Source organism: Eubalaena glacialis, chromosome 3 (assembly GCF_028564815.1).
Source record: "Eubalaena glacialis isolate mEubGla1 chromosome 3, mEubGla1.1.hap2.+ XY, whole genome shotgun sequence".
Classification (NCBI taxonomy): Eukaryota; Metazoa; Chordata; class Mammalia; order Artiodactyla; family Balaenidae; genus Eubalaena; species Eubalaena glacialis.
The window spans coordinates 76,231,328-76,257,150 of NC_083718.1; the positions used below are offsets into that span (position 1 = coordinate 76,231,328).

A 25,823-nucleotide genomic window follows, 5' to 3' on the forward strand; every position below is an offset into this window, starting at 1 on the left:
GGCGTGCTCGGCCCGTCCCGCGCTTTCTCTGCCGTCCACGGCCGCCGCGAGACTGTCGGTGTCGCCAGAGGAAGCCAGGAGCCGAAGCGGCCTGGCCCGCGCCCGAATCCCAGTCAGGGCAGGCGAGGCGTGGCCGCTGCGGCTGAGCGCCGACGTTCCTCTCAGCAGCCGCCCGGCCCCGACGCACAGCCCCTCTGGCGGCTGGCTTTCTTGCTGGTGCGGGGCGTGCGAGGGCGGGCGGGGGCAGGGATCGGAGCTCGGGGCTGTGCAGGGACCGCGAGCGTGGGAGATGGACACCGGGCACCGCCGCCGCCGCCGCCGCCGCCGCCGCCGCCGTCGCCGAGCGGCGCTCAGGCCACAAGACCAAAGGTGTCTGAGCCTCGCTTCTGCGCTCTGGCCCACCCCTCTCCCGCGGGGTCCCGCTCTGCTGCGTTGGTTGTGAGGAGAAGCACTTGGGCAGACTGGCTGCTGGCTCGCGGACAGCCCGGTGAGGGAGGGAGCGCGCCAGGGTGTGGTTGGGTCCGGCCGGAGCAGCGGCTTCCCCGAGGGACTTGCGCTGTGGCGCCGAGGTGGGTGGCCCGGGCTGGGGGCCGGACGTCTGTGGTGGGTGACAGGGCATCCAGGGCTTCCGCTCACTACTCACTGGAGCACCGTTCCCGGGAGCGACTCCTGCGCCAGGCCCCGTGCAGGGAGGGCCCCCTGTTGGCTGGCCAGCAGGAGGCTGGGCTGCACGCGGCCCGGCAGGCAGGCAGGCAGGCAGGCAGGCAGGCAGGCAGGCAGGTAGGCAGGTGTGGTCCGGCCAAGGTCCCAAGGCGAAAAAGCACCGAGGGCACGCACCACAGGCCGGCAAGACGGTGTGGCTGTGGAGGGAATGGAATGGGCAGGCGGGCCGTTGGGGCTGGCGGGAAGGACAGGATGTTGGAAAGAGGGAGAGCTGCTGGTGGCGGAAGTGGAAGAAAGGCTGTGAGAGCGAGTCCGCTGTTCACCGGGCCGAAGTCGGAGGGCGGGCCAGGCGTGGACGGGCTTTCCACACGCGGCCGTTCTGCGTGTGGCGGTGGGGGCGGGGTGGAGCGTGGGAGTGGGAGTGGGAGGGAGGGACGAAGGCAGGCAGGCAGGCAGGCAGGCAGGCAGGCAGGCAGGAAAACCAGCAGCAGCAGCAGCAGCCGCAAGCAGGTGAGGAAAGATGGGCTGCGAAGGACTGAAGGTTTTTCTGGTGGGGGTGCAGGTAGGAGGGGGCTTAGGAGCTGGCCCCTGGGGAGGGCGTTTGTCCGGAAAGCCAGTCGCCGGAGGGTTCCTAGTGCGCCGTTTCTGCCAGGCCCGCGGCCGTGGCTGAGAAGGTCCCGCGTCTGAGAGGCGTGGATGTCCGGGCCGGAGTTTGGAGAGGCCGCAAGAGTGCAGGGCGCGAACGGACTGGAAGGCAGTAAAGCGCTGCCATAGGGCCGGGTGCGTTTGTCGGGCGGGCCAAAAGGCTGGCTTGTCAGGAGTGGGATTCGAACCCACGCCTCCAGGGGAGACTGCGACCTGAACGCAGCGCCTTAGACCGCTCGGCCATCCTGACGGCGGGCCTGGGCGTGCGCGTGGCCGCTGGGCTGGCTGGGACCCGACGCGACGCGAACCCCGGTGCCCTTGGCGGGGCGCGGTGCTCCGCGCCAGGCGCGCGGCCGTCTGGGTGAGCGACAGAACGGGCGCGCAGCGGCCGACGGGGAGCACGGCCAGACGACGCGCCTGGCTGCGCCGCGGTGGCGCCCTCGCCCACCCCTGGCCCCGGACGCAGCCGGGCCGCGTCGGGCCAGCCCCTGCCGCCGACCCCCACCCGCGCGTCTCCTCGCCGGCCATGGCCCGGCGCGCGCCCACCCCCTCCTCGCAGCCTTGCTTTCCGTCTCGGGCCCCCTCCACCCGGCGCGATCCCCGCGTCGGAGGCAGTAGGCAGCGCGCACTCGGAGTTTTCAGGGCCACGCGGGTCCGGGTCCCTGTCGGGGTCGGGGGCTGCTGCTTTGGAGGACGCGGTTGGTGTGGCGTTGGGTCGGGTCGGGTCGGGCACGAGCCGGGCGCCCGTGGTGGGCAGGGGGCCGGAGGGCAGGGGGAGGCGTCGGCAGGCAGCCCGAGAGCGGCCGGGCGCGGGGGCGGTGGCCGCCGTCCTCGTTAGTATAGTGGTGAGTATCCCCGCCTGTCACGCGGGAGACCGGGGTTCGATTCCCCGACGGGGAGGCAACACGCCCTCTTTTGGTGGCTGGCGCCGCTCTCTGTCCTGCCGCCTGGCTCCCAAGGGCCCTTCTTCTCCTCCCTCCGCCCTCCGCCCTCCAGCGAGGCGCAGGGCGCCAGCGCGTGCCCAGCCTGCCCACCCTCGCCCCCCTCCAGCCACCCAGCCCTTCCTCCTCGCCGGGCGCTCAGTCGCCAGGGCCGAGCGACGGCCTCCTCTGGACCCCACAAGCGCCCGATGACATTGCGGCCCGCCCCAAGTGGCTGTCTCAGGGGGCTCCTTGCGTCGCGACGCACAGCTGCGCAGCTATGCACAGCGGCATAGGTGCACAGCTGCCGGGACGGGTGGGAGGCGGATGAGTGCCGTCCCCCTGTCGGTGCGGGGAGTGGCCTGGCCCAGCGCCCGGTGGAGAAGGGCTTTGGCGAGCCGGGGGCTGGAAGACGCGTGCCCCGGGGGCGGGGGCGGGCCGCGGCGTGGAGCGGAGGGCCCTGGAGCAGCAAGGCAGCGAGAGCGCCCCCCTGAGGCGGTCGGGCCGGTGGCCGAGGGCAGCTTCGTAGGGCTGGCGCGGGTGGGGCGCCGGGGAGCCTTGGTGGCGCCTGTGACGTCACAGAGCTGCCGGCCGGCGGGGCGTCGGGGCAGGGCTGCTCCAAGCGGCGGCTGCGGCGGCGGCGGCTGAGGAGGAGGAGGAGGAGGACGAGGAGGAGGACGAGGAAGAGAAAGGGGAGTAGGAGGAGGAAGAGAAGGAGGAGGAGGAGGAGGAGGAGGAGGAGGAGGAGAAGGCGGCGGCGACGAGAGTGCGCTCGGGCGAGCCCGGTGCCGGCGTCTCGGGGCGGCCCGGGCTGTGCAGCGTTGGTGGTATAGTGGTGAGCATAGCTGCCTTCCAAGCAGTTGACCCGGGTTCGATTCCCGGCCAACGCAGCGGGCTGACCTTTTACCGAGCTCCACGGGCGGCCGGCCGGCCGGGGGCCTGTGAGGGAGAGCTGGGAGCAGGGAGCTAGCTGGCCCCAGCGGCTTTTCTTGTGTGTGCGAGAAGCAGGCGCGCAGTGTTCTGAGGGCGCTGCAAGCAGGAAGGACGGTAGGACACGTGGATTGCCAGGGGCGGCGCGTGGCTGGACTTGGAAAGGCCGGGTCTTGGCGCCAAGGTGGCGCCGAGCGGGTGCTATGGGTCCAGCAGGAGCAGTGGTAGAGCCTGACGCTCCCTGGTGGTCTAGTGGTTAGGATTCGGCGCTCTCACCGCCGCGGCCCGGGTTCGATTCCCGGTCAGGGAAGCCTTTCTTCTGCCTCTCTACCTCCCACCGTCCACATCCCACTTTTAGGCCACGCTTGCTCCGCGGCCTCGGCGCCCCGACAAGAGCCGCCCGGTGCCCTGCACCTCCAGCCCAAGCCCTGCCAGGCAACCTCCACCCTCCCTCCCCGGCCAAACCTTTTGGCCGCACTGGCGCGCGCCCACTCGAGGCCTTCGACGTCCCGTGTCTTCCTTTTCGGACGCTTGCCTCAGCCCCAAACACGAGTGGCCGGGGCCGCGCCTCTCGCCGCCGTGGCCGTGGCCACGAGCAAACGCCCCGCCTGTGTTTGGACTCTGCAGTAGCACTCCTTCCCCCACGACGCCCCTCCCTTCTGACCACGCACCCCTTCTTTCCTCGTGAGGTGTTGGTGCTGCTGCTTCTGGTGTTGCCAGTGACGGCGGTGGTGGTACTGGTGTTGTGCTGGTGCTGATGCTGCTGTTTGTGGTAAAGGTGGGGGTGGTGGGCCGGGGGTGGCAGTGTTGCGTGCCGGCATCGGCGGCGGCGGCGGCGGCGGCGGCGACAGCGGAAGGTGCGGGAGAGGGATCTACATCTCCAAGTCGGGCCACTTGCATGGACTCGCCTCTGTTATCTCGTCTCTCATGCCAGCAACCGCTCCGGGCAGCTTCCCCTTTGCGTGCCAGCTCCTGGGCTGCCTGTGATTCCCGTGTGTCGGTGGTGTGCTCCAAGGGCGTCCTGGTCTTGTGCGGGCCATGGGAGCAGAGAGGCGGACCAAGGCACCCGGGGGCCAGAGATGTGAAAATCAATCTGGACACGTGCCAGTAGTTACACCACCGGGCAGCAGAAGTGAGGGAGTAGGCAGATACCGCAGGCCAGTCCGGCAGACTTAGCCAAGCAGGTGGGAGGCGGTGGAGGCGGATGCCTGACAGGGTAGACTACCAGCCGTCATCTTGTTCCAGTTGCATGACCAGTGCTCTCAATCCTATCACAGTGAGGCAAGAATATTACCGAGAATACCTCCCTCCCCCACCCCCAACTAAACACACACACGCCCCTCACGTAGATATGACTTCTAATAATTTCCCATTTCCGCCTTACCGTCTGTGTACCCAGGATACACCATCCTTCTCTCCACCCCTGTACCTGTCTTCTTCTGATGATGCTCTCATAGTAAATCGCAGCCCTCATTTTTTTTAGGCCAGATGGCTGCACCATTGTGGTAATTGCGTTTGTTAAGGATACATTCACATAACCTCCTTTTACACTCTGGCATTGACTTTTGTTCTCTTTTCCACCTGGCCTCTCTTTCCAGGACAACTCCCCACCTTTTTCACACCACTATATCTTTTCTTTGTCACTATCCTTCCTTACCGGGAAATGGCATTCTCCTTGGTGCTGAGATTTATCTAGTTCAGTTTCCAGCTCCTGTTATTTCTGTTTAATATTTTCCTTGGCAGTTACCTTTCTATTCATGTGGAAGTTTTTGCGTTCAGTTCTTCTTCTAGACTCTTTAGCTGCTATTTTTTCCTTTTTTTTTTTTTTTTAAATAGGACTTTGATCATCTGACTCTTGTTAAAAAATTTTAAGAAAAAAAAAGAAAAAGAAGCCTCTCCACTCTGTGGACCCAGACTTTCTCTATGCCTCTTGCACTTCTAGCAAAACTTGTCTATGGAATTTTTACAAAAGCCTTTTGAATCAAATCGACTTTTTCCCTGGAGGAAGTGGTGTCTTCCATTTGTATCTGCTTTACCTCCTAGCTAGGAAATGACATCGTATTATTTTTCATTTTCTGAATATCATTTCTGATCTGGTTTTACACATAGCAGCATCAAAATTTTTTTCTAGAAAAACTAACCATATGAATATATAGGTAAATTAACATCTAATTAATAATTAATTGATATTAATATAATATTAATTACATTAATAGTAATATATTAAGTACTTTTTTCATTATATAATTAATTATATGATAAATGTGATAATGCTAATACATTAATATTATAACACTAATGATTATTAAGTAATTAATAATCAATAAGTAGGCTTTTTCAGACCTTAAGTAAGTGTAATTGACGCTCTGGTTTTCTCTATTGAGGAACTTCTGAATGGCAGATCCACCAATAGAAATGTCAGAGCGTTTGGTAAAATTGCCCAGTCTGCGCAGAACTCTGAATAGTTAACTGCTTTTAGAATTCCAAAGAATCTGGGGTAACTACGTTCATTACTAAAACTGATTTTCTTGATTCAAAGTAACTTGCAGGTGGGTTTCATGTTTCAGAATAAAAAATTATAGTGATACTCATTAAAAACTAGTGATTCTCTATGGCGAGCCATGGCCCATCAGCAAAATTTTTGTATCACTACGTGTGTTAATAGGAGTAGTATTGGGAGGGAGTGTTCAACCTACAGTCTCTCAGGTCCCCAGACGTTGCTCTGCCTCCAGTTGGTGTATTTGGTACTCCTTGAGAATCATTCAGGGAGAGCTTCGGAGCTCACTGCCATATTGAACTTATGTCTTTGAATAAACCCAGCATCTGTGTTTAAAATTCAGAAAGAGGCAATGAAACTGGGCTTCAAAGACGTTTACTGAAATTAGGACATCAGGCTGACTTCCCAAGCAGGGATCATTAGTTCAAGTTAGCAGCGAACTATTTGCCCAAAACCCACCCCTGCTTCATTCTCCGTTCCCTCAAGCCATTCTCACTTCCTTCAAGTAGTGAATTCAGTTTTACTCGTGTCTCTGTCTCAACTTTGGGAGAAAGAGGCAGTCGCTTCCTCCTGGAATTGGGAAGAAAGGAAGTAAGGATCCTAGTGTCACATGCAGGGATGATTTCTTGTTTTAGTTTTTAGAATCACACAAGTCAGACCTACTTGCAATGTGAAAGTGAAGAAGTGGAAATCTTAGCGGAGGAACGTGGTGTTTGATTAAAGATCTGTGAATATAATCTGCAAGGATGAATATGTTGCCTTGGCTTCTGTGGTGCAAGTGGTTAGTGTGTTAGGCTGTTAGGTGTAAAGGTCATTGGTTCTAATCCCACTCCTGGACGTTTGTAACTTTAAATTTTTTGAGGTAACGTTGGTTTCTGGGAGGAGAGAGTATTAGGGAATAATTGCTTAATGGATATGGAGTTTTATTTTGGATGATGAAAATGTTTTGGACTAGATAGAGGTGGTGGTTGTGTAACCTTGAGAATGTATTAAATGCCACTGAATTGTTCACTTTAAAATGGTTAATTTTATGTTATGTGAATTTCACTTTAAAAAAATTCAATGTGGTCCCTGATGTCCGATCGTCAGCAGGTTTAACTGTAAATCAATATATTGTTGGTTCAAGCGCTCCCAGGGAAGTGTATTTTAGCCTACTATTGCCCAGCCCTGCTGTTTCTCTGCCAGAAGGGACTTTTTCTTTCTTAATTCATCCCTCTTTTGCAACCAGATGAAAGCATCTTTGCACTACATCCAGATAGGGCAGAAGCAAAAATGCTCTGAAAAAGCAGTTATCCTAAACTAAAGCCCAACCAAAGCAAGTCTCTCTCTGTGTGCTTAGTATAACGGTGTCACCATCTGTGATGGTTAGTTTTATGTGTCAACCTGACTGAGCCATGGGTTGCCCAGATATTTGGTCAAATGTTATTTCAAGTGTTTCTGTGAGGATGTTTTTTCATGGGATTAACGTTTCACTCAGAAGACTGAGTAAAGCAGATTGCTCTCCCTAATGTGGGTGGGCCTCATCCAATCTGTTGGATGACCAAATAGAACAAAAAGACTGTCCTCCCCCTTGTAAGAAAGAACTCATCCTGCCTAACTGCCTTCAAACTGGGAATTGGGGTTTTCCTGCCTTCAGACTTGGACTGGAACATCAACTCTTCCTTGGTCTGGGGCCTGCTGGCCTTGAACCAGCTCTCCTGGGTGTCTAGCTTGTCAACTCACACTGCAGATCCATAATCACATGAGCTAATTCTTTATAATCTCTCTCTCTCTAGATATAGATATAGATATAAATATAGATGATATAGACATAGATAGATACAGATCCCCTAATGGTTCTGTTTGTAGGAGATCCTGACTAACACACCATCCATCCAGTCCAACATCCGAGAAACTTTACAGGCCCCCTTTCCTCCCTCCTCTCATTAACTTCTAGTAGGAAATCTGAGTGTTCCTCAAGTTAAAGGAATCTTTTTTAAAATTTGGAAACATGATACTGAATACAATTTTAAGAGGGAAATGCACACCCCTTAGCCCCGTACCTTCAAACTACATGGCAACTGCTTGAGCTACTGAGGTGAAAACACTCCCCAGAGAACTTGGCTTTGTCCTCACTGGAGGGGAAGCCACAGAGGATGAAACAGAAAGGACTTAATGCTTAATGGATACAGTGGGTAGGAAAGGTTCTGAGCTTATTTCCAAGGGTGCTGTGATTCACTAGGGGTGGGACCCGGGAAAAGGTTCCTGGTGGGGGGAGTGGAGAAAGATGACTCAGTTTAGGAAAGAAGGACCTTAGATCCAAGTGGTCAGGGCAAGGAGCTGATAGCTTGATACATGAGTGGGCCTGGAAAGTCAGAGAAGTCAGTGTGCCCTAATATCTGCAGCTGTGGGAATGAGTACAAATGGAGGCCCACATACCATATGTTTAAATATTTTAAACTTATAAATTAAGTTAATAAAGAGCAAAATAAAATAAATCTTTCTTCCTACCTTGACAAAAATACCTTCTGAAGGATCTGTGAGGCCAGTTTTACATTTAGAATTATGGGACTCCTCACACTTCTGTGCCTAAGCATGGTGGCACAGGGAGGACCCTCTATCAACTCTAGCTCCTTTCTGCACTGAAAGGGCACCTCACCTCCCATGTCCAAGCTCTGTTCAAACCCCTGCAAACAGCCTTCCTTTGGCCACCTGTGGATCCTTGCCTGTATGCACTGGCGGCCTAACCCACCTCAGCAATACTGATGGGCGAAGAAGCCTCATCAGAATTCAGGCATTTGTGCAGGTCATTCCCAGGTCGCAAATAACAGCACAGCCAAGAAGAAGGGTGCAGCTCCAGGTGGGCATTTCCCATTGACCCTGAATGTTTCCCCCTCTGCATTGGGGAGAGGTAAATTTGGAGAAGACCAGGAATATTGTCCTTTTAGGGGAAGGGTGGGCAAAAAAGGACATGTTTTCCTCAGTCAAACATGGGGAAACTACAGAAGGGAGAGAGGCACACAAATTTTAGGAATGGAAGGAAGGAAGGTAGTAAGGGAGGGAGGAAAGGAAGAAGGAAGAAAGAAAGAAGGAAGGAAAGAAGAGAAACCCCTGTGGTCAGAGAGTCAGTGACAAAAATGTTGTAGGAAAAATTATCCTCTTCCTGCCTGGCTTGACTTGTCACAATCTTTCTTCCAACTTTTCTGCCACTAAAGTTCCCTTCCACCCTTTGACCCAGGTGGCAATCACTGCACCACCACCACACACACCACTTCAAAACATTCTTCAGACATCCCTGAAAGTTTTCTAACACATATCTGAATCATTCCTAAGATCTTTTTCCACAAGGTGCTGCCTGCAGCCTGCTGACCCTGTTCCCTGCTAGTCTAGTGGCTAGGATTTAACCGCCACAGCCCAAGTTCGACTTCCAGTCAGGGAAAGCTGTTTTTTCTTTCTGGTCACCTATATTCTGTTGCTGTTGAGACTCCCACCGCCTCTGTTATAGCAAAAGCTTGCTTGCGTGCAATCTTTGAGATACGCAAGTGACCGCATGGCTCCTGATTTTTGCCCACCAATGCTGAACTTGGAGATCCTCAGATTAAGGGGCGGCATGCGAAGTCTTCATGCCTCTCAAACTTCTCCAGGTTATCCTGAAGTCAACTTTGAGAATTGCGGGACGACGTCTCTTGAGAGCCAAGGAAGGACTGTTGCCATGTAACTTGCCATTTTAATAATATCATCCTTGATCTTTTTATTACAGTTCCTGTCTTACAGGTAAAGTTAACTAACCAATTATCATGTAGAAATGTGTTCTTATTTTTACAAAAGATCAAATAGATGAAGTGTGGTTTTCTATGCCTAAAATACGTAAAGAAGCATAATAGATGGTTTCAACTTCCTAATGGGGCAACTGGGAATACCCGGCTGCAGCCACCAGCAGAAACAGCAGTGGATCTGGTAAAATTACCTGGGCTGTCTACATTTCTGAATGTAACTGCTCTTAGGGTTTCAATGAACTGGGGGGGGAGGGGGGGAATTACATCCATTACTAAAACTGTGCCTATGCCAATAAAGCCTTAATAGATTTATAAACCATTTGCAATAACTCACTCGTTTCATGTAGAAATTACTTATATTGCACGGTAAGGGTGGGGGACGACAAGCCACAGAAATCAGTAATTCCCAGTGTGGTGAGGCACATGTAAGCAAGTTCGAATCTGCACAGAGGAATTTTTCATTTTTCACAGTCACCTTGTTCCCTTCGTAAATATATACCTCAGGACCAGATGACTTGGGGTATGGGCAAGCAAGCCTCGGTAAAGACTCAGGCACTGAAGCCACAGCAGCCATGGCAACAATAGAATGTGGGTGATCAGAAACAGAACTAGCTTCCCTGACCAGGAATCGAGTCTGGGCCTTGGCGGTAAAAGTGCCAAGTCCTAACCACTAGACCACCAGGGAAGGGCACTAAAAAGGACAGACAGCACCTTCTAGAAAAAGATCTTGGGAATGATTCAAACAAATATTAGAAACTTTTAGGGATGCCTGAAAAATGTCCCTGAAATTTTAAATAATTTTATCTTTGGCCGAGAGTTTTGTAACTGGAGCCCGATGGAGCAATGGAGCCTGCTCAAAAAGCAGATACCAGCAACTTTCTTATCTGCTTTCCTTGTCACCCATTTGTATATAGCACTTGCTATGCTTGATGAACACAGAATTCCGAATGGACCCACTATGCAGTGGGAATTCAAAAACCTAAGATGAGTAGTATAAGGTAAGTACATTGCCTCTATGACTGAATAAGCTGACCTGCTTGCCCCAGAGGCTGCACTTTCCCTTCAAAGCAGAACTTGCTTCAGACACCAAAAGGCAGTGACATTCTAAGAAAAACAAACGACCAGGGAATCCTATCATATCACTTCCTTGAATTAGCCAACCACTTATGCTGAAAACGATGACATAGAAGGAAAGAGAAAGACAGAACAACCCATAGTTCCTTTTCTTTTCAGTCCTTACTTATCAGCAAGCCAAAGATAGAAAATGTTGGTAGTATGTGTGTATCAAGAAGTAAAATAAAAGCAGCTGAGTTAGTCCTGTGCAGCATTTCCACTGTTCTGGTAGGGACAAAAATTCATGTACACATAGGCGCTATGAAATATGGATTGTGTCAATTCAGTGATTCAGCATATGAATTAAATGCTTTTATATTTTCATTGTCAAATAAAAACAAATCTAGACTTAGATAATGAAAGACTTTTCAAAAAGACTATTGCGATAGGGAGAATGTTCCAATCTCAGAAATCTGCAAGCATCTCAAAATCAAACAGAAAAAGGTGTTTCTTTCAGAGGGAGGGGTAAGCAGAGCTTACCAGAAACTTTTAAGGGGAAGTTGAGGAATCAATGGAGAGTGAATAGATGGCATGATCAGAGCAGTTTCCCAGGAAATGTGTCTCCCTTTGGCCAGCTGATTCTCAGGATAAGCTGGTGAAAGGGACATATTCTGCATTTTAGTGCTTGTTCAATCTCAGGGGCAATCCAAAGTTTAAGGGCCTGTGGGGAGTAGAGAAGCCTGACTAAAGTTAGGTCAAGATAAAGCAGAGGATAAGAAATGGGCAATAGTGTGAACTTGGTCAACATTTAAAACTGGCATTGCACAATATAAAGATAACAAGTAAAATTCATGCTATTTAAATTCTTGATTTTTCTTTACATAGAATGACATTAAATAGCAAATAAAAAACACCATAACAAGTCAAGAGAGAGAGATGACAGAAAAAAAGGAAAAAGTGTTATATTTCACTACCTTGAACAGCACTTTTCTTGCTGTTTTCTGAACAGGGGGCTCACATTTTCATTTTACACTGGGCCCCATAATTTTGATCCTGGTACCAGAAGGTAAGATGGGTTTCCTGGTATACATTTATATTTTAGTTATTAAGACTTTGTTTCTCAAACTTCCCAGCTGGAGTTTGTCTTGCTTTTGTTATCCATTTTGTTTCCTTCTTACTACTAAGCTTCTGATACTGTGCCATCAACATTTCCATTGTTCTGGGCCTTGATCAAGCAGCCAAAGAACTCCAGAATGCCCACGCTGCACCTCCCATTCAAGCGTCCAGCTGGCCCCTATGCCCAATTGATTGCTTTTTAAATTTCTTTGCATTTCGGGTAGAAGTCCACGGCTTCTTCCTAGTCCGTTCTTTGCGATCACCTCATTCCCCTTTGCTCAGGCAGGAGCTGAACAGGGCATGCATTTCGCCAGAGCACGTGGTTGGATTTTCCTGACCCGTTGCTTCCACTAGGCCAAACCTAGCGTCTGCTCCTCCCAGACCACAGCAGTGCGGCCTCCTCATTCTATGACCACCTACCACAGCCCTGTGGGGAGCAAATGGGTTTCGGTGGGGGAGGGGTGGAGAGCCGACAATGTTTCTGGCATTTCCACCATGTGCCACTTCTATGTTGGTCTCTCACTCTCTCCTTTCTGCAGGGGACTGGATGCTGCTGGTAGCCTGGGAGCTAATTGGACCAGAGCAATCAATGTCTGTAGCTAGCTGGACCCAGGGTAGACCCAGGCAGTTGAAGGAGATAACCAACTTTGATGAAACGCCCCATATCCTTCCTCATTTGTATAGTAGTGATTATTATCATCTGTCATGGAGATTAGGATTTGATTTCGCAAATATTTAATTAATTTTGTTACCACATCACATTTGTTTATTCATTTTATTTCCTGGCTTACAAGTAAAATTAACCAGTTAGTTACTATACAGAAATACATTCTTATTTTACAAGAAATACAAATGGATGACATCCCTGATTTTGCAAGCTCAGTAAGTGTACTGAGTGGCTCTGAATTTCCCTATGAAGCACCTGGTGACAGCCACCAGTGGAAAGACCAAAAAGGTAAAATTACTGGGCTTCCTAGAACTCTAATTTTAACTATTTTTAATATTTCAAAGTGGGAGAAAGTGTCATAATTATTAATGCTGTGCCTATGCTAATAAAACCTTTCAAGATTTAGAAGATATCTGAAATATTGTGCATGTTTCAGTGTGAAAATTAATTTTTTAAAGTATAAATCAGGGAATTCCCTGGTGGTCCAGTGGTTAGGACTCAGCGCTTTCACTGCTGGGGCTGGATTCCATCCCTGGTCTGGGAACTAAGATCCTGCAAGCTGCGAGGCAATAAATAAATAAATAAATACGTGATTCTCAATGGGGGTGGGCATTTTGGAATTACCTGAAGGACATCTTCAACCTTCACAGCCTCCGCTCAGTTGCTGATCAGCCTAGCAACTGGGTGTTCGACACTGCCCTTTGTTTCTCTTGAGAATTATGGCTGTGTGGGCCCTTTCTCCTCCCTTCCTCCAAAAGTGGGAGAAGGGGCTGGTGTCTGTCTGGCTTAATAATTAGTGCTAGGACTTGTAAAATAATGATGCCCAGTGTTGTTATGCCACGTGTCTAAGAGACCCCCATATAGGTACTGTGATATTTTGTTATAATAAGAAATATATATATATATATATATATATATATATGTCTTTATTCCAGGCTCCTGGCCAGAGCTCCTAAAACCTTTGTAATATCCTGGGAGATAAAAGTGCTAGGAGCATCTTTTGTTTTAATATTTGGTCTTTGACCTGGTTCCTGTCACAGAGCTCCTAAATCCCTTGGAATTTCCTGGATGATAGGAGCATCTTATGTTCTATTGAGGGAACTTTTGGTGGGCTCCTGGATAGCTTCAGGATGGGGCCTGGTCACCAGAAAGAACGTTATGATTAGAAGCTTGGAAATTTCAGCCCCCCAACTACTCCCCCACTTCCATCCTTTGGAGAGGCGCTGGAGATTGAGTTAATAATCAAGCATGCCTAACTATTTACAATAGCCAATACATGGAAGCAGCCTAAATATCCATCAACAGATGAATGAATAAAGAAGATGCGGTGTATATACACAATGGAACACTTCTCAGCCATTAAAAAGAATGAAATAATGCCATTTGCAGCAACATGGATGAACCTAGAGATTATCATACTAAGTGAAGTAAGTCAGAAAGAGAAAGATAAGTACCATATGATATCACTTATATGTGGAATCTAAAATATGGCACAAATGAACTTATTTATGAAAGAGAAACAGACTCACAGACACAGAAAACAAACTTTTGGCTACCAAAGGGGAAAGGGGGTGGAGGAGGGATAAATTAGGAGTTTGGGATTAGCAGATACAAACTACTATATATAAAATAAACAACAAGCTCCTACTGTATAGCACAGGGAACTATATTCAATATCCTGTAATAAATCTTAATGGAAAAGAGTATGAAAAAGAATATGTACATATATGTATAACTGAATTACTTTGCTATACACCAGAAACTAACACAACAGAAACTATAGTAAATCAACTATACTTCAATAAAAAAAAATAACCAAGCATGCCTATTAGATGAGGCCTCCATAAAAATCCCTTAACTAGGGGGTTCAGAGAGCTTTCAAGCTGGTGAACACATGGAGGTGCTAGGCGGGTGGTCCACCTGGATAGGACATCAAAGCTCTGAGCTCCTCCCCATATATCTTGCCCTATGCATCTCTTCCATCTGGCTGTTTACGAGTTGCATCCTTTTATAATAAACTGATAATCTAGTAAGTAACCTGTTTTCCTGAATTCAGGGAGTCATTCTAGCAAATTATCAAACTTGAGAAGGGAGTTATGGGAGCCTCCAATTTATAACTGGTTGATCAGACACACAAGTGACAACCTGAACTTGCGATAGGTATCTGAAATGGTGGGTGGCAGTCTTGTGGGACTGAGCCCTTAACCTGTGCAGTCTGTGCTAACCACAGGTAGATAGTATCAGAATTCAGTTGAATTTAGGACACCCAGCTGGTATCAGAGAACTGGTCAGTGGGCAAAAACCCACACATCTCTGTGTAGAGGAATAGAGGGTTTTGTGTTCAAATACTCTTATCTCAGCAGCTCAGAAACCATCCTTGCACATTTTAAAAATTGATTACCAACTTGCATAACATATTGCCTTTTGTTCTAGGGTATTTCAATGTCCCATCCTGTAGACTTGCCATCCTGGATTAACTGATTATATAGTTCCAGACAAGATATTTCATTTCAGTTACAGTCAAACTAAAATAATCTACAAACAGGTGTAGTTCCCATTTTATTCAGCCCTTTGGGTCTGTGAAAGATGTAAGTTATCAAAACAAACAAATTAAAAAGACAAATGTTGCATTGTATTAGGGCTTTAGAGAAAACAAACTATTATGAATCATTCTATTTCTATTGTAGATGAAAGATAAATCTTAAATCATTCATATACATACTAAGGTTAACCAGCCTTTTAAATGGGTTGAGTAAAGTCTGCCTGTTAAGAAAAGCTTACAGGAGATCCTTTACCATTATCTGATACAATTGTTTCAAACATCCCACTCTTGCAGAGAGGCTGCTACCTGTTCAGACTTCCCCAGACAGTGGCTTAAAAGGTCATGGTTGCGCACACTGCAGATTTTGTGGCTTCACACAAAAGGAGTCAGGGGCCATGATAAGAAGTGAGGGATAATGAGAACCAACTAGGAATAGGAAAAGCCTAAACACCCCTATTCACCTACTGTCTAAACTCCCCCTTTTATACAAATGGTATTATACTATATATATTTTTCTACACCTGCCTTATTCATTTAAATGATCTTCCTCATTCCTTTTTTGTGGCTGTATAGTATTCCACTGTGTAGATGTTCATAATTTATTTCACCAATCCTCTATTAATGGACATTTAGGTTGTTTCCAATCTTTTACCATTACAAAGAATGCTGCTTGAATAACCTCTACATGTATCATTTTGAAAATGTGCAGCTACATCTGGAGAATAAATTCATAGAAGAATTGCTAAGTGAAAAGAAATTGCATTTCTTTTTAGTTTATTTATTTTTTTATTTTGGCTGCACCAGGTCTTAGTTGTGGCATGCGGACTCTTAGTTGCGGCATGCATGTGGGATCTAGTTCCCCGACCAGGGATCGAACCCAGGCCCCCTGCATTGGGAGCATGGAGTCTTACCCACTGGCACCAGGGAAGTCCCACATTTGTAATTTTTAAGGAATTGTATTTTGTTCATTTTTCCTTTTTACTGAGATTAAAAGTGCACTAACATTAAACTTACAGCTTGATGAGTTTTTACATATGTATACACCCATGCAATCACCACTCAAGTTACGATATAGTACATTTCCAGCATCCTAGGTGGTTCTCTCCTACTCCTTCTCAATCTGTACTCCCCACCAGAGGGAGCCACTATTCTCACATTTATCACAATTAGTTCTTGAAATTTCATATACATGAAAACACAGGGTAAGTTCTCTTTTGTGTATAGTTTCTTTCACTCACATGATTATTAAATATATTCATATTGTTGAAGATATCAGTATATAGTTATTTTGTTGCTGTGAGTATTCCATTATATAAATATATCACAATTTATTTACCCAGTCTCCCAATAATGGACATTTGGGTATTTTTCCCAGTTTTAGATGATACACACTTATGGTCAACTAATCTATGACAAAGCAGGCAAGGATATACAATGGAGAAAAGACAGTCTCTTCAATAAGTGGTGCTGGGAAAACTGGACAGCTACATGTAAAAGAATGAAATTAGAACACTCTCTAACACCATACACAAAAATAAACTCAAAATGGATTAAAGACCTAAATGTAAGACCTGACACTATTAAACTCTTAGAGGAAAACATAGGAAGAACACTCTTTGACATAAGTCACAGCAAGATCTTTTTTGACCAGCCTCCTAGAGTAATGGAAATAAAAACAAAAATAAACAAGTGAAAAAATAAAAATAAAAATAAACAAGTGGGACCTAATGAAACTTAAAAGCTTTTGCACAGCAAAGGAAACTATAAACAAGATGAAAAGACAACCCTCAGAATGGGAGAAAATATTTGCAAACGAATCAATGGACAAAGGATTAATCTCCAAAATATATAAACAGCTCATGCAGCTCAATATTAAAAAACAAACAACCCAATCAAAAAATGGGCAGAAGACCTAAATAGATATTTGTCCGAAGAAGACATACAGATGGCCAAGAGGCACATGACAAGCTGCTCAACCTCACTAATTATTAGAGAAATGCAAATCAAACTACAATGAGGTATCACCTCACACCGGTTAGAATGGGCATCATCAGAAAATCTACAAATAACAAATGCTGGAGAGGGTGTGGAGAAAAGGGAACCCTCTTGCACTGTTGGTGGGAATGTAAATTGATACAGCCACTATGGAGAACAGTAGGAAGGTTCCTTAAAAAACTAAAAATAGAATTACCATATGACCCAGCAACCCCACTACCAGGCATATACCTAGAGAAAACCATAATTCAAAAAGACGCATGCACCCCAATGTTCATTGCAGCACTATTTACAATAGCCAGGTCATGGAAGCAACCTAAATGCCCATTGACAGATGAATGGATAAAGAAGATGTGGTACATATATAGAATGGAATATTACTCAGCCATAAAAAGGAATGGAATTGGGTCATTTGTAGAGACGTGGATGGACCTACAGACTGTCATACAGAGTGAAGTAAGTCAGAAAGAGAAAAACAAATATCGTATATTAATGCATATGTGTGGAATCTAGAAAAATGGTACAGATGAACCACTTTGCAAGGCAGAAATAAAGACACAGATGTAGAGAACAAATGTATGGACACCAAGCGGGGGGTGGGGGTGGGGGTGTGATGAATTGGGAGACTGGCATTGACATATATACTAATATGTATAAAATAGATAATAATAACCTGCTGTAAATAAAATAAAATTTAAAAAAAAAAGAAGTTCAGGTGATAACTTGGGCTTGAGACTGGCATATGAAGGGGGTGAGGGCACTCTTGTATGACTGAGCCTTTAATCTAATCTCCAAGTAGTGTCAGAATTGAGTTAAACTATGGAACACCTAGGTGGTGTCAGAGACAGAGAATTGCTTGGTGTGGGGCAAAAACCTCCACACACTTGGTGACCAGAAGTGAAGTGCTGGTGTGAGTAGTAAAGGGAAGAAAGACGTAGGAAGGAGAAAACAGTTTTTCCATTACAATTGCTTCCTAAAGTAAGTACTGGGCAAACTTAAGGTGTATATTTGTTTCACAGATGAGCTGGTTTTTCCTTATCTTGGCCGAGTCTGTCACCTAAGTCTCTTCCTACCTGTAGTTACTGCACCATTTTTCTCCAGTCTCGGAACAGGGGACACGCGCTAAGTGCCAGAGGGTGACCTGACTCCAGGGTGGTCCGGCTCCCCGCCAAGCGTTCCTCCGGGACCTGCAGGATCCGGAAAACTGCACGACGAGCATTTGAGGAAGCCTGGAGCTTTGGCCCACAGACTCAGGCTTTCAACAGCAACGACACTGGCTGGAGCTCCACTTGTGCTGGAAGTTTCCTGATGAGGCACCATCGAGCTCACCTGGTGCTGTAGCCATGATGCCGGGCGCGCATCCGGGCCTTGCCTGCCACTTTCCAGGCCTCTGGGCGAGCCTAGGCTGTGGTCGACCCGCCCCGGCACTTTTCTTACCGGCGGGGACACAGTGACGAGCTGCTACATTTCAAGACTAGTTTTAGAAAGGACAGCTGTCGGCTGTTTCCGTAGTGTAGTGGTTATCACGTTCGCCTCACACGCGAAAGGTCCCCGGTTCGAAACCGGGCGGAAACAAGACGCGCGCTTTTTTTTTTTTTTTTTTCGCTGGTTGAGCACTGACCCCGCGGCGGTCCTCCAGTTTTTCTCTTATCTTTTCTGACACCAGAAAGGTAAAGCACTTTTGGCCACTCGAATGAAGTCATCGGTTCCGATCCGGATCCCCAGAACCAGGTTCTGGTTCAGGGCGGTGTCCTGAAACTCAGGCTGGTCCCTTATTCAAACTCTGCTCAGGCTCCTTCTTCAGCTGGGTCTGCATGGGGCTGTCTCCTCCAGAGAATTTGCAAACCTGTATCAAGACCCAGCTGTGTGCCTGGCATTATCTCGCTTTAAGCTGAAGGGCGGGTATCTTTACCCTGCAGTCCAGAGGAAGGAATGGAACATAGTTGCAGAGCCAGTGTTACAAGTCGCTCTGCTCTCCACCCCCACCAAACCTGCCTATTTCTTTTTTCGATTTAAGCTGTCCCCATGCATTCAGTTCTAAGTTCCCAGTCATGGAGATTCTTTCTCCCTCTCTCCTCTGAGTCTTTCCCCACAGGGAATCCTAAGGCCCTAAGCCCTTGGTTCTAAATCAGGTGGAAACAATGTATATTTTCTTTTAATTAAGTTATTTTCACGCACACACACACACCCGGCAGTTTGCATAGACACTTCTCCAAGGAAGATAGACGGATAGCAAATAATCATATCGAAAGATGTTCTACATCATTAATCATTAGGGAAATGCAAAATTAAAACACGAGATATCATACACATGTATTAGAATGCCTATCATACCAGGTGTCCAGGATGTGGAAGAACTGGAACACTCAATACTGATGGGGGTGGGGGGATGTAAAATGTTACATCCACTTTGGAAAACAGTTTAACAGTTTCTTTGAAAGTTAAACTACTACTATAGACTCAGCCATTCTAATCCTAGGTATTTCCAAGAGAAAACTAAGTGTATGCTCATAGAAAGACTTCTACACGAATACTCATAGTAGCTTTATTTGTAACAGCCCAAAGCTGGAAACAACCCAAACATCACCCAACAGGTGAAGGTAAATTATGGTTACATCCATACAATGGAATGCTGCTCAGCAAAAAAATGAAAAAAAAAATGTATTATTATTACTATTATGCTGGGTGAAAGAAGCCCAGTCAAAAAGAGTGTTATATGACTCCACTTATATAAAATTGTAGAAAATGAAAACTATAATGACAGAAAGCAGATCAGTGATTGCTTGGTAAGTGGAAGGAGAATGGCAGGCAATAAGGATTAGAAAGGGAAAATTGGGGGGGACAATGGATATGTTCACTATCTTAATTGTGACAGGGCTGCATTATGACTTTCATTGGCCCTAGACACTTTGACCTTCCTGGGACTCTTCATAAAAAATAATGTTTAAATGTTAAAAATCTTTTCTTTAATTTAAAATTTAGATGTATTAATATAGTTCATTTATATATAATATATAATTGAATATAATATACTATTATATATAATATATGGCTTAAATATATAATTTATTAATATATTTTACAGCTGCATTGGTATAAAGATGAAGGTATTAATATTATATAAAATCATTTGTAAAATTTCATTATTTTATTTTGAATTTAAATGATTTTTTTTTTTAAATTAAGGTATTTTGGATTTAAAATAAGTTGAAATATTTTTGTAGGTGTATGCCTACCATGCCTAATGGGCAAGTTGGCCCCCCATTGTGAGGATGATTTCATAGAGTGATACATTTGCCAAAACTTAACCTGTACATTTTGAATATGTCCAATTTACTGTATGCCAGTTATGCCCTAATACAGCTGTTAAAATTTGTTTTAATATTTCTCAGAAAAAAATAAATAAACATGTATTTGAAGTCTGTTCTGGATACTCATACAAATACCTATTTTTAAGTTTCTTATTAAAATTTTTGTATGAAACTAAAATATGTATTCACAACATTAAATAAGTTTGGGATGGACCTCAGGTACAGTGTTAATCTCAATTCATTGCCCTTGATCTACATGGATGGGTGCAAGACTCTTCTCTTGCTTTATTTATTTTTGTCTTAATTTATTACTTTCTTTTATCCCTATTACCTACTTCCACCCCCTCTCTAATGTGTTTGACATGTATTTTGAATTTGTATGTATCCTTGTAGACTGTGTAGTTGTTTTGTGTGTAACTGTTTCCTAATTTTGTGTATGTTCTTCACTCAGCATTGTGACTTTGGGTTCTACCCAAGTTTCTGTGTGCACATTTAGTCCTGTGTTTCTGACTGCTGTAAATAATTTCATAGTGGGCACCCACCCATTTTACTTTTCTTTCCCCCATGATAGATGCTAGGTTGTTACCCACTCCAAGATATGACAAACAATGCCATCATACATTCTTTATTAAACAAATATTTATAGAGTACCTACTAAGTTCCAGGTACTGTTCTAACCTCCAGGGATTCATTAACTACAAAAAAAGACAGAACCAAATCCGTGCCCACATGTAGTTTACATTCTAGTGGGTGAGGCAAATGATAACAAGATAAAATATATAATAAGTTTGATGATAATAAATACTAAGGAGAAATAAAGAGGGCAGCAGGATATTAAATGTCTGGGATGTGTGTGTGAAATTTGAGATAGTGTGGCCAAGAAAGGGCCCCTGAGAAAGTAACTTTGAGTTAAAACCTGAAAGAAATTAGGGAACTGGCCATGTAGAAATCTGCGGAACAAGCTTCTAGGCTGAGGGGAAGCAAGTGCAAAGGTCCTACAGCAGGAGCTAGCTATTATATTCCAGAAATAGCAAGAAGACCAGTGTAGCTGGATCAGAATGAGCTAGGGGGAGGTAGAGTGCCTTGTGAGACATTGTAGGGAATTTCATTTTCACTTCGCATGATATGGGAGCCTGGGAAATGCATTTCCCTGCATTGCAGAATAGGGCAGAGGTAGGGTAGAGAATGAATCTGAGAGCAAAAATACAAATAACCAGCACAACCTGTGGTTTCACTGGGGCTCACTGATGGTATGGAAGAGAGAAACTACAGCCAAATAGCAACATGGAAGGAATAACTACAGCTCCCTTGGTGGCCCTGCTTTCCTCTCTGAGTCCAAAGTGGTTGATTCCTCTCCCTCACCCTTGTCCCAGACCAACTACTCTAGCAGTGCTAGGTTACCCATTCCACTAGCTCCTTTCTGAGCATATGCCAGTAACCTGGGCAGCTGGGGAGGAAGAGAACGGGCAAATTCCTCAGAGCTCTCTGGACCTTGAAAAGAGTTCATCCTGGTTGGTCAGAATATTTCAGGGCTTTATGGAGAGCACAAAGAAATAGTAGGGTGATAGGTCTGCACCACCCAAACTGGCCAGGATCTTCCAGTCCGATCTTTGGTGGGACACAAAATGGAAATCCAGTGGCAGGGAGACAGGCCTTGTTTACGAGAGCAAACAAGACCATGGCTTTCCGGGGAGGTTGTGAGGGAAATTTCAGTAAACATTGGCCCTGAGCTTAGTCAGCATTTCCCTAAGGTGGTCTTCTCACTGAACTCCCTTCTCTGCTGTCACCCCAGGTCTGAGGAAAGTATGATGAGCCTTCTGAAGAATTTCAGGATAGAATCAGTGAAGCTTATCTAAGAAATTTTTTAAAAATGGTTGGGTCACATGCAATTTGGGTCTGAAATGAGAAGTCTGCACAACTACTTCCTGTTTGGGGAGGCCCCGGGGATCTCCCATTGATATAAAAGCAGCCTTGGCTTTCAAAGAGGCCTCTGCACAGGCCAGTAATTCTACCCAGGCTTAGGGACTTCGGGTGAATGCTACACACACTGCTGGGGAAACAGGGTCCATCTGGCTGAGTCAGGAATCTCAGGTATCACAACCTGCCGAACTTCAGTAAGAATACTGAGCAAACTTTTCCCTTTGTTTGGAAAGAAACAGCCAATGCATGTCAAGGGCCGGAAAAGCGTCCATAATTCCCATGGTTGGGCCATCTGCCTTCACGGGCAAAGAGATGGAAATGCTTTAGAGCCCAGCCATAGTAGGACAGTTTTTAATCACTCTTCATCTTGCATACCATCCTGCTTTTAGACTTGTTCAAAGTCTCCAAGATATATTAATTGAAAAGCACTCAGGTGCAGAGCAGTGTGTATAATATGTAGTATTGGGGTAAGGAAAAATTGAGGAAATATATCTATGCACATATAGATACATGTATACGTGTTTAGTTATCTAGGAAAGGCAGACAAGAAACTGATAGCCACTCTTGCTTCTGGGAAAAGGAATGGGGAATTGAGGGTAGAGCTGGAAAGGAAACTTACTTTTCTCTGTATATGTTGGGCTGGCCAAAAAGTCCGTTTGGTTTTTTGCGTCAGATGGCTCTAGTAGCACTTAGTTATCTTTAACTTCATTTGAAACAATTTTGTTAGATCGTATTGCGACAGCTGTCATATCAGCATGCATTTTAAAAAAAAGCTTATCAAAATTGGTGAATTTTTGTGTAGCCATTTTACTATTGAAGATGGAAGAAAAAAGCAACATTTTCAGCATATTATGCTTTATTATTTCAGGAGAGGTAAAAATGCAACTGAAATGCAAAAAAAGATTTGTGCAGTGTACAGAGAAGGTGCTGTGACTGACCGAATGTGTCAAAAGTGGTTTGCGAAGTTTCATGCTGGAGATTTCTCACTGGACGGTTCTCCACAGTCGGGTAGACCAGTTGAAGTTGATGGCAATCAGATCAAGACATTAACTGAGAACAATCAATGTTATAACACTCAGGAGATAGCCAACATACTCAAAATATCCAAAACAAGCACTGAAAATCATTTGCACCAGCTTGGTTATGTTCATCGCTTTGATGTTTGGGTTCCACATAAGTTAAGCAAAAAAAACCTTCTTGACCATATTTCTGCATGTGATTCTCTATTTTAATGTAATGAAAACATTCCGTTTTTAAAACAAATTGTAACGGGCAATGAAAAGTGGATACTGTACAATAATGTGGAATAGGTGACTTCCCTTGTGGTCCAGTGGTTAAGACTTCGTGCTCCCAAGGTAGGGGGCCCAGGTTCGATCCCTGGTCAGGGAACTAGATCCCACATGCCGCAACGAAGATCCCGCATGCCGCAACTAAGACCTGGCGCAGCCATAATTAATTAAAAAAAAAATTTTTTTAATAATGTGGAACAGAAGAGATTGTAGGGCAAGTGAAATGAGCCACCACCAACCGCACCAAAGGCCGGTCTTCATCCAAAGAAAGTGATGTTGTGTATATGGTGGGATTGGAAGGGAGTCCTCTATTATGAGCTCCTTCCGGAAAACCAAACGAATTAATTCCAACAAGTACTGCTCCCAATTAGACCAACTGAAAACAGCACTCGACAAAAAGTGTCCGGAATTAGTCAACAGAAAATGCATAACCTTCCATCAGGATACCGCAACACCATGTTTCTTTCTTTTTCTTTTTTTTTATACATATTTATTAGAGTATAATTGCTTCACAATACTGTGTTAGTTTCTGTTGTACAACAAAGTGAATCAGCCATATGCATACATATATCCCCATATCCCCTCCCTCTTGAACCTCCCTCCCACCCTCCCTATCCCACCCCTCTAGGTCATCGCAAAGCACCGAGCTGATCTCCCTGTGCTATGCTGCTGCCTCCCACTAGCTATCTATTTTTACATTTAGTAGTGTATATATGTCGATGCTACTCTCACTTCGCCCCAGCTTCCCCCTCCCCCACCCCCCGTGTCCTCAAGTCCATTCTCTATGTCTACGTCTTTATTCCTGCCCTGCCACTAGGTTCATCAGTACCACTTTTTTTTTTTTTTTTAGATTCCATATATATGCGTTAATATACGATATTTGTTTTTGTCTTTCTGACTTACTTCAGTCTGTATGACAGACTCTAGGTCCATCCACCTCACTACAAATAACTCAATTTCGTTTCTTTTTATGGCTGAGTAATATTCCATTGTATATATGTGTCACATCTTCTTTATCCATTCATCTGTCGATGGACATTTAGGTGCTTCCATGCCCTGGCTATTGTAAATAGTGCTGCAATGTACCACATTGTGGTACATGTCTCTTTTTGAATTATGGTTATCTCAGGGTATACGCCCAGTAGTGGGATTGCAGGGTCATATGGTAGTTCTATTTTTAGTTTTTTAAGGAACCACCATACTGTTCTCCATAGTGGTTGTATCAATTTACATTCCCACTAACAGTGCAGGAGGGTTCCCTTTTCATCACACCCTTTCCAGCATTTATTGTTTCTAGATTTTTTTGATAATGGCCATTTTGACTGGTGTGAGGTGATACCTCATTGGAGTTTCAAGTTGCATTTTTCTAATAACTAGTGATGTTGAGCATCTTTTCATGTGCCTTTTGGCATCTGTATGTCTTCTTTGATGAAATGTCTATTTAGGTCTTCCGTCCATTTTTTAATTGGGCTGTTTGTTTTTTTGATATTGAGCTCCATGAGCTGTTTGTATATTTTGGAGATTAATCCTCTGCCTGTTGTTTCGTTTGCAAATATTTTCTCCCATTCTGAGGGTTGTCTTCTTGTCTTGTTTATAGTTTCCTTTGCTGTGCAAAAGCTTTTAAGTTTCATTAGGTCCCATTTTTGTTTTTATTTTCACTACTCTAGGAGGCTGGTCAAAAAGATCTTGCTGTGATTTATGTCATAGAGTGTTCTTCCTATGTTTTCCTCTAAGAGCTTTATAGTGTCTGGTTTTACATTTAGGTCTTTAATCCATTTGGAGTTATTTTTGTGTATGGTGTTAGGTAGTGTTCTAATTTCATTCTTTTACATGTAGCTGTCCAGTTTTCCCAGCACCACTTATTAAAGAGGCTGTTTTTTCTCCATTGTTCTTGCCTCCTTTGTCATAAATTAAGACCACATGTTTCTTTGATGACCAGGCAAAAACTGTTACAGCGCCATATTCACCAGACATTGCACCTTCGGATTTCCATTTATTTCAGTCCTTACAAAATTCTTTTAATGGAAAAAATTTCAATTCCCTGGAAGACTGTAAAAGGCACTTGGAACAGTTCTTTGCTCAAAAAGATAAAAAATTTGGGGAAGATGGAATTATGAAGTTGCCTGAAAAATGGCAGAAGGTAGTGGAACAAAATGGTGTAGACATTGATCAATAAAGTTCTTGGTGAAAATAAAAACTTTTTGGCCAACCCAATACTTTGTCCAAAGTTCAGAAACAGCAGAAGTAAAACCAATAAATCACTGAAGTAGTAAAAGTTTTCTGTGCACACAACAAAAAGAAAGTTCACGAACCAGGAGCACTCACTCCAAAACATGGAGGAAAACTCAGGGGTATAGAATCATCCCTCCATATCTGTGGGCGATTGGTTCCACGACCTCTACTCATACACCAAAATCCTTGAACACTGAAGTCCCTTATATAAAATGGTGTAGTGTTTGCCTCTAACCTACTCACGTCCTCCCATTTACTTTAAATCATCTCTAGATTACTTATGATACC

At 45.4% G+C, this 25,823-nt stretch overlaps 1 non-coding gene across 1 annotated transcript; it reads left to right on the forward strand.

The window, feature by feature from the left end:
• The first annotated feature begins 18,285 nt into the window (after window positions 1-18,285).
• Window positions 18,286-18,358, forward strand: TRNAV-CAC (transfer RNA valine (anticodon CAC)). Its single transcript has one exon. It is a non-coding gene; the product is annotated as a tRNA-Val (tRNA).
• The last annotated feature ends 7,465 nt before the right edge of the window (window positions 18,359-25,823 follow it).